Raw genomic sequence first — 7,154 nt, forward strand, 5'->3', positions numbered from 1 at the left:
AACTCATCCTCAAAGGCGTCTACGCTCAACTCTCGAAAATTGGCATCTAACCAATTTAACGGTATCCTATCTCCGATAAAATTTCCGGGACACGTCCTAGACTATCTCGACACAAAGTAGTCCAAGAACCGAAGTATCCCGATATCACATCTCCATCCACCGGAAGCACCAGGTGCATAGAAACATCCTCAAGCATGATCGTGCACTCTCCGCACGGAAGATGAAATGTGTGGGTCTCCGGCCTCCACCGCTCTACTAAGGCAGAAATCAGGTCTGGCTCTATCTTACAGTGACCCTGATATCTACCTATGTAACCAAATTCAACCTCTACTAAATACGGCAAGACACGGCTGAGTATCACTAACTTAAGATTCCTAATAAAAGGATCTAATACACGGTCCTTCTCCTAAAAATAAATAATTACAAAAATTAATTCTTAATCTAATAATCATGCATTAAATGAATCAACTAATTATTACTAATAATTAAATTAAATTAAAACGTTAAAATGTTACCGTATCAGCAAAGTGTCGAGATATTTAATTCTTAATCTAATAATCATGCATTAAATAAATCAACTAAATATTACTATAATTTAAATTAAATTAAATTAAAACGTTAAAATGTTACCGTATCAGCAAAATGTAGATATATGATTTCCATCCGAGCGAAGTAAACTGCCTTTTATATATCTACAAAAGAATTATTTAGTAAAATATTAAATAAAATAAAAACATAATAGTAAAAATTATAAAATATACCTTAAAAAGAGAGTATTTGAGAGAAATTTAGAGAATTTGGTGTGATAAAAGTGATTGAGGATGGGGGTATTTATAGGGAGGATGGACGTGAAGGGTTGGTAATTAGGGTATAGCGCGCCCCTGCACCGCGCTATACCCCACGTGTCGGATATCCAGGTATAGCGCAGATCAGGGGGCGCGCTATACCCATGGCGCCAAATCAGCATATAGCGTGGTGCAGGGGGCGCGCTTTCCTGCTAAGGGTGTTAAATCGAGAATATAGTATGACTGGTGTTAGATCGATAATAATACCAATCACCGTGATATACCGGAAAATTACCTAATTCAATGCTTCTATCTTAACATAAAAAATAATTAAACCATATTTTCTTCTTAAAAGTGTCTATTTTTTTTCCAAGTCTATCTAGATGTATAACCTTTTAAATGTTATCGTTTTAAGTGCATCAATTTATGACCGTTAAAAAGATCTATTAAATGATATAATTGGGTGATTTTAAAAACTTTATTTTATAAAAAAATAAAAATATGATTTAAAAAAAATATTTTTGTTAAAATAATTCTCCGTTCACTATTCATCGCACAACACCCTTCATCCCCTTCAACAAATTTCCAATCATTGACTGAAACAGCAAATGAAAGCAAGGTGACTGACGATTAAGGCCAATAATCTTATATTCCAGATTAAGGGAGTCTCGATTATTATCAAGGTTTAGGGATCGGATATTTTCGACATTAGAGATTAGCGATTCAAGTTTAGGAATTTGGGAATTTTGAGGTTTGATATGATAACAATATTGACATCTATTATTAGGTGACCAGAAAAAAATGGATAGTTATTCGACGATTGATATGTGATTGAAGATGGTCGGCTGCCACTGGAGTAAAAGGAGATTATAATGAAAGAATTTAAGAAATTGGGGTGGTTAGATTTTAAACTTTTAGGGTTTTTTTTAAATAATAATTTTATGTATTTTTTAAAATAAAAATTTTAAAATTTTAAGATAATGAGATTTTTTTAACAATCGTTACGGTTTATATACCTAAAGTGGTAACGGTTGTAACCTTAAACACCTGAGTTGACTAAAAAATAGGTTAGGCACCACTTTAGGAGAATCAATATAGTTTAGACACTTACTTTTATATTAAGCCATTATTTTTTTATTTGTAGATTCCAATTAAGGACAAACTTAAAATTTTGTATGTTAGGGTACTGATTTCTAAAATTTTAAGGATCAAATATATTATTAACAAGAAAATATAAAAATAATTTAGAATATATAATAATTTATTAAAAAAAAGAAACCCTTTCCGATCTCCCATTGATCAATTCCTATTTACAATGCTAGAATCTTTTACCACTCAAAGACGGAGGAAGAACAATATCATCTTAAATTGCATGAACCAACTTATCTCAATGGTTGAGATAAATCATTATTGTTCCTAAAAGTCATAGGTTAAAGCACCAATAACTGTAGTAGGATATTTGAGTCTTCACTGTCAAATGGTTTAGAGCATTTAGAACCTATATTACTTTGTAATTATCTTACTTAAATAAAAAAACAATATTATCTTAAATTTACAGAATGATTGAAATTTATTAACAGAATGCACCAATAACATAGACTTTCGTGAGTTTTACTTTTACTCTCCTTGTATTAGGGAGGACGAAATTATTAAATATAAACACTAATGTACCGAAAAGATATATATATATATATATATATATACACACAATGAACAATAAAAAAACGATGAAGAAGAACGTCCAAAGGGTATGATAAAATGGGTGAAAGCTCAAGCAATACGACGTCGTTCTCTTACGCGAAAGAAGAAGTCGATAGGGAAATGAGGCCCGGGGGATGCTGGTGCAGAAAAGGAAACAGAGCGACGGCGTTTCGTCCCCCGATGTTGGACTGCGTGTCGTTTACTGGGCTATGCGTTACGAGATCTCTGTGAATTCTCAAGCCACATTTGGTAAATCTACTAACGGTTTTTCATTTTCTTTGACTTTCCCTTTGATGTTTGGCCTGTGAGAAAATTGGTACCGAGTTTTTCCTTTACGCGTGGTAATAACAGCAGGAGGGGTGAAGAAGCGTCTAATAGCAGAAACCGAGTTACAACCGAGTGAACAGAGAGTGTTATTCAAAGGGAAAGACGGACAAAATGGTGAGTATTTGGACATGTGCGGCGTCAAAAACCGATCGAAGCTCGTATTAATGGAAGATCCGATAAGAATAGAGCGAAGGTTCACCCAGATGAAGAGAAACGCCAAAATCCAAACCGCTCAACGGGCCATCAACTGCGTTTTCATGGAACTCGACAAGCTGACAGACCAAATAAACAAGCAAACCCAGCTCATTTTTCATAACAATATCATCAAATCACCACGTAAAATGAAAAAATCTTATTGCTTCTTCTTATCACACCTCAAGGTTTCTGCGATCGAGAAATCTGTCTCCAATGGAGCCAAAGTACTGGAGGTTCAAATCACAACGCTGATCGAGATGCTGATGAGACAAGCGATCAAGCTAGACGATGGTGTAAAGTAGGGAGATGTTGTTGCCTAGAAACACTTGAAGGGGAAGAGAGTTCAGAGATGTTACAAAATACGATTATCGGATAGAACAAAATCGTAATTGATAATTGGATAAAATAAAAATTAAGATAAAGAAGACATAGATTTTATGTGGAAAACTCGTAAATATTATAGGATAAAACCACATGTAAAGGTAGAAAATTTCACTATAAGAAAATGAATTACAACTTCTCTCGATTTAACAAAGAGAAACAATGATATTTCTCTCTGATAAAAAAGAAAAACAACTCTCAAGAAACTCTTTAATTTCTCTAGTATTGGAAAAAGTTGGAGTGATTTGGGATGGTTATGAATGGAAAGGGCTAGACTATTTAGTTGAAGCTTAGGGATTAATCTTGTAAATAGCCTAAAGTTTAGGGACTAATTGGATAATTTCCATTTGTAAATTTTCAAACAAACTGCAACAGTAATTTTTTATATTCACTACTGTAAAATTCGATGCATTAATGCACCGAAAATTGCCTCATTTTTTTTTACTTTCAACAATTTCCCACTTGAATATTTGATTGAATCATATCTTCAAATCATTCTTTTTACCTTGTACAATTCATGTTGCTTACATCTCTAACAGACTATAAGATGATCGACACCAAGTAAATTTATCAGTATTGACCGCCTTTGTCATGGAATCTGCTATATTGTCTTTGGTATGGATTTTCTGCATATCTATCGTCCCTTCTTCTACCTTTCCACGAACGAAATGGTAATGAACTCATATGTGTTTTGTCATTGAATGAAATGTTGGATTCCTTGCAAGATGCAAGGCACTCCGATTGTCATAAAATAGAGGGACATACTCTTGGTTGTGCCCAAGCTCCTCCAATAACATTTTCAACCAAACTGTTTCTTTATTGGCTTGTATAGCTGCTACATATTTTGCCTATGTTGTTGACATAACCACAACAAACTGCAGTTTTGAAACCCATCTTACAGCTATACCAGCAACTTTGAACACATATCTCGTAGTAGATTTGCTTTTATCCAAATTCCATGCATAGTTAGAATCGACATACCCATTGATAAGAAAGTTTGATCCTTCGTAACATAATGCAACATTTGAGGTCCCTTTGATGTATCTCATGATCCTCTTCACTATATTTCAATGCTCTTTGCCTGGATTTTCCATGTATCGACTAACCACTCCCATTGCTTGTGCAATGTATGGTCTTGTGCATATCATAGTGAACATTAAACTTTTCACTACTGATGCATACGATACTCGAGACATCTCCATCCTCTCTTCTTTATTGTTAGAACTCATACTAGAGATAATTTGAAGTTAAAACGAATAGGGTAGAGCTTACAATCTCGCATGTGAATCGTGACAATATTATTTAAGTAATTCTTTTGTGAAAGTCAAATCTTCCTATTACTTCTTTCTCGGTGAATTTGTATCCCTAGAATCTTATTTGCTTGTCCCAAGTCCTTTATTTCATATTCCATAGCCAGTTGTGCCTTCAAATCTTCAATGTGATCTTTGTTAGGGTCTACAACCAACATGTCATCCACATGCAACATCAATATAAGAAAATCGTTATCACCAAACCTCTTGAAATAAACATAAGGATATATATTAAGGTTGTTATAACCAAGGCACATAATGAAGGAATCAAATCTCTTATACCAACACCTTGATGCTTGCTTTAGACCGTATAGAGATTTGTTCAACATGCAAACCAAGTTCTTAATTTCTTTTTCTTTAAAACCTTTAGGTTGGAGCATGTAAATCCTTTCTTCAAGATCTCTATGAAAAACGTTATTTTAACCTCTAACTGCTCTAGATGTAAGTTTAGTGTAGCACACATTCCCAAGACTACCTGAACTATTGTTAGTCGAACGACAAGATGTTGAGTTAATCGATCGATGGAATTGGCCAAGAGGGGGTGAATTGGCAATAAAAATTTTGGTGGAAGCTTTTGCAGAAAATTGAAAAGATTTGCGTAGCGATTTAGAGTGGTTCGACTTTCTCAACCAAAGTCTACGTCCACTACCTTAGCTATCCACACTAAGAATTTTCCAACAAATTCACTAATTTGTTCTTTCTTTTGAGGCCAAAGAGATAACCTTACAACTCCCTCAAGAATATACTAAAATTCTTGAGAACACACTTTTTCAAAGAGAAGATTACAAATTTGCAAACTTACAAGGAAATCCTCACAAGGTAGATTGTTTGCACAATTCAAGAACAAAGAAAAGAACACTAAAAAATGAATACAATTGAGTAAAAGTAGTGTTCTTGAAAGCAAAATGAATATTGAATGAAAAATAGGCTTGAAATGCTCAAACTTGAGGTTTGATGTTTCTCTTTGATTCTCTCTTGTTTCTTGTTTCTTGTTATGATCAATGGCTTCTAAGCTTGTTTAAATGCTTTTTCAAATGATTCTGAACGTTGGGGATGATTAGTGGAGTCAATAGAGCCGTTTAAGTGTGAAAACAATTAATTAAATCAGTTGGGAGCATCAGTGCATCGATGCATACCCAAGGTGCATCGATGCATCAAGTGTAAATTCAAATATTTTGACCGTTAGACCTTAGTGCATCGTACACTAAAAGTGCATCGATGCATAAAATGCATTCGATGTTTCAAAATAGCCTGAGTGCATCGATGCATGGCTGGTGCATCGATGCATCATTACATTCGATGTTTTCATAAAACTCTGAGTGCATCGATGCATAGTATGCGCATCGGTGCATGAAATGCATTTGATGTTCAAATTATTCCATGGTGCATTGATGCATGGATTGGTGCATCAGTGCATCACTCTGAAAAATTAATTTTAGGCTTGATTTTGGTTCAAAATACTTTGTGAAAATTGTTTCAAAAATATATTAAGTATAAAACACAATTTTACACATTTAGTGAGGTTTGAAATTGATCTTGAAGACTTGGAGTAATAATTTGAAATTCGAGTAATTAAATCGAATATACTTAGAAAATCATTTGTAAAATCTTGAAATTCATTTATACTTAATTTGTTATATCGAAACATCAAAATGTTTTCAACAATCTCCCCTTTTTGATATAACAAAGCAGTGTGTAATTTTAAGATTTTCTTTGAAAATAAATTTTGAAAAATTAAGTTTGAAATTACTCCCCCTTACTTTAACACTTCTCCCCTTTAAAACATTTTAAAACTTAACACTTCTCTCCCTTTTTATTAAATCAAAAAGACTTAAAAATCGATTTAAACAAGGTTTTGAAAAACATAGCCAATTGATTAAATATATATATATAGCTTAAGCTTCTAAGATCAAAGATCAAAAGAGAGATTAGCCATTAGCTTTCATAAACAATATTCATAATCAAATGTGAAATGGCATAATTGGTCATATTTCTAATGATGCAAAAAATAAGAAAATCAACCAAACCATATATATATTATTAAGTTCAAACTTCCAAACATCCAAATTATAACTTCTAACAAATTCAAACATTTAAGGATCCAAAATAAAAAATCCAGAAACATCAAAATCAATCCAAGTTTTAAAATCAAGAAAGCATAACAAGGATAAATCTACTCCATCAGAGGATCGGGAGGAGGAGGAAATCGTGCTTACATCTCAAGAGAGAGAGCATCCATATGTGCAAGCATCTCCCTTTGAAACTCCATCTGTCGAGCTTCCAAAGTGTCTAAGCGATGATTTACCGCTTCGTGAGTAGTAGTCAAGTGGATTCGATGAAGCATACCAAAGATCAAATGTCTCCAAAAACGAACGAAAATATGGAGGCACTTGATCCTCTTGTGGAGCTTGTTTCGGTGCAGGCTATCGTCTGGGACGTGATCGTCGATATATTG

The 7,154-nt window shown here is 33.7% G+C and overlaps 1 pseudogene; it reads left to right on the forward strand.

The window, feature by feature from the left end:
- The first annotated feature begins 2,543 nt into the window (after window positions 1–2,543).
- Window positions 2,544–3,397, forward strand: LOC120184710 (annotated as a pseudogene).
- Window positions 3,398–7,154: the final 3,757 nt, after the last annotated feature.

This window comes from Hibiscus syriacus, unplaced genomic scaffold (genome assembly GCF_006381635.1).
Source record: "Hibiscus syriacus cultivar Baekdansim isolate YM2019G1 unplaced genomic scaffold, ASM638163v2 tig00112926_pilon, whole genome shotgun sequence".
Taxonomy (NCBI): domain Eukaryota; kingdom Viridiplantae; phylum Streptophyta; class Magnoliopsida; order Malvales; family Malvaceae; genus Hibiscus; species Hibiscus syriacus.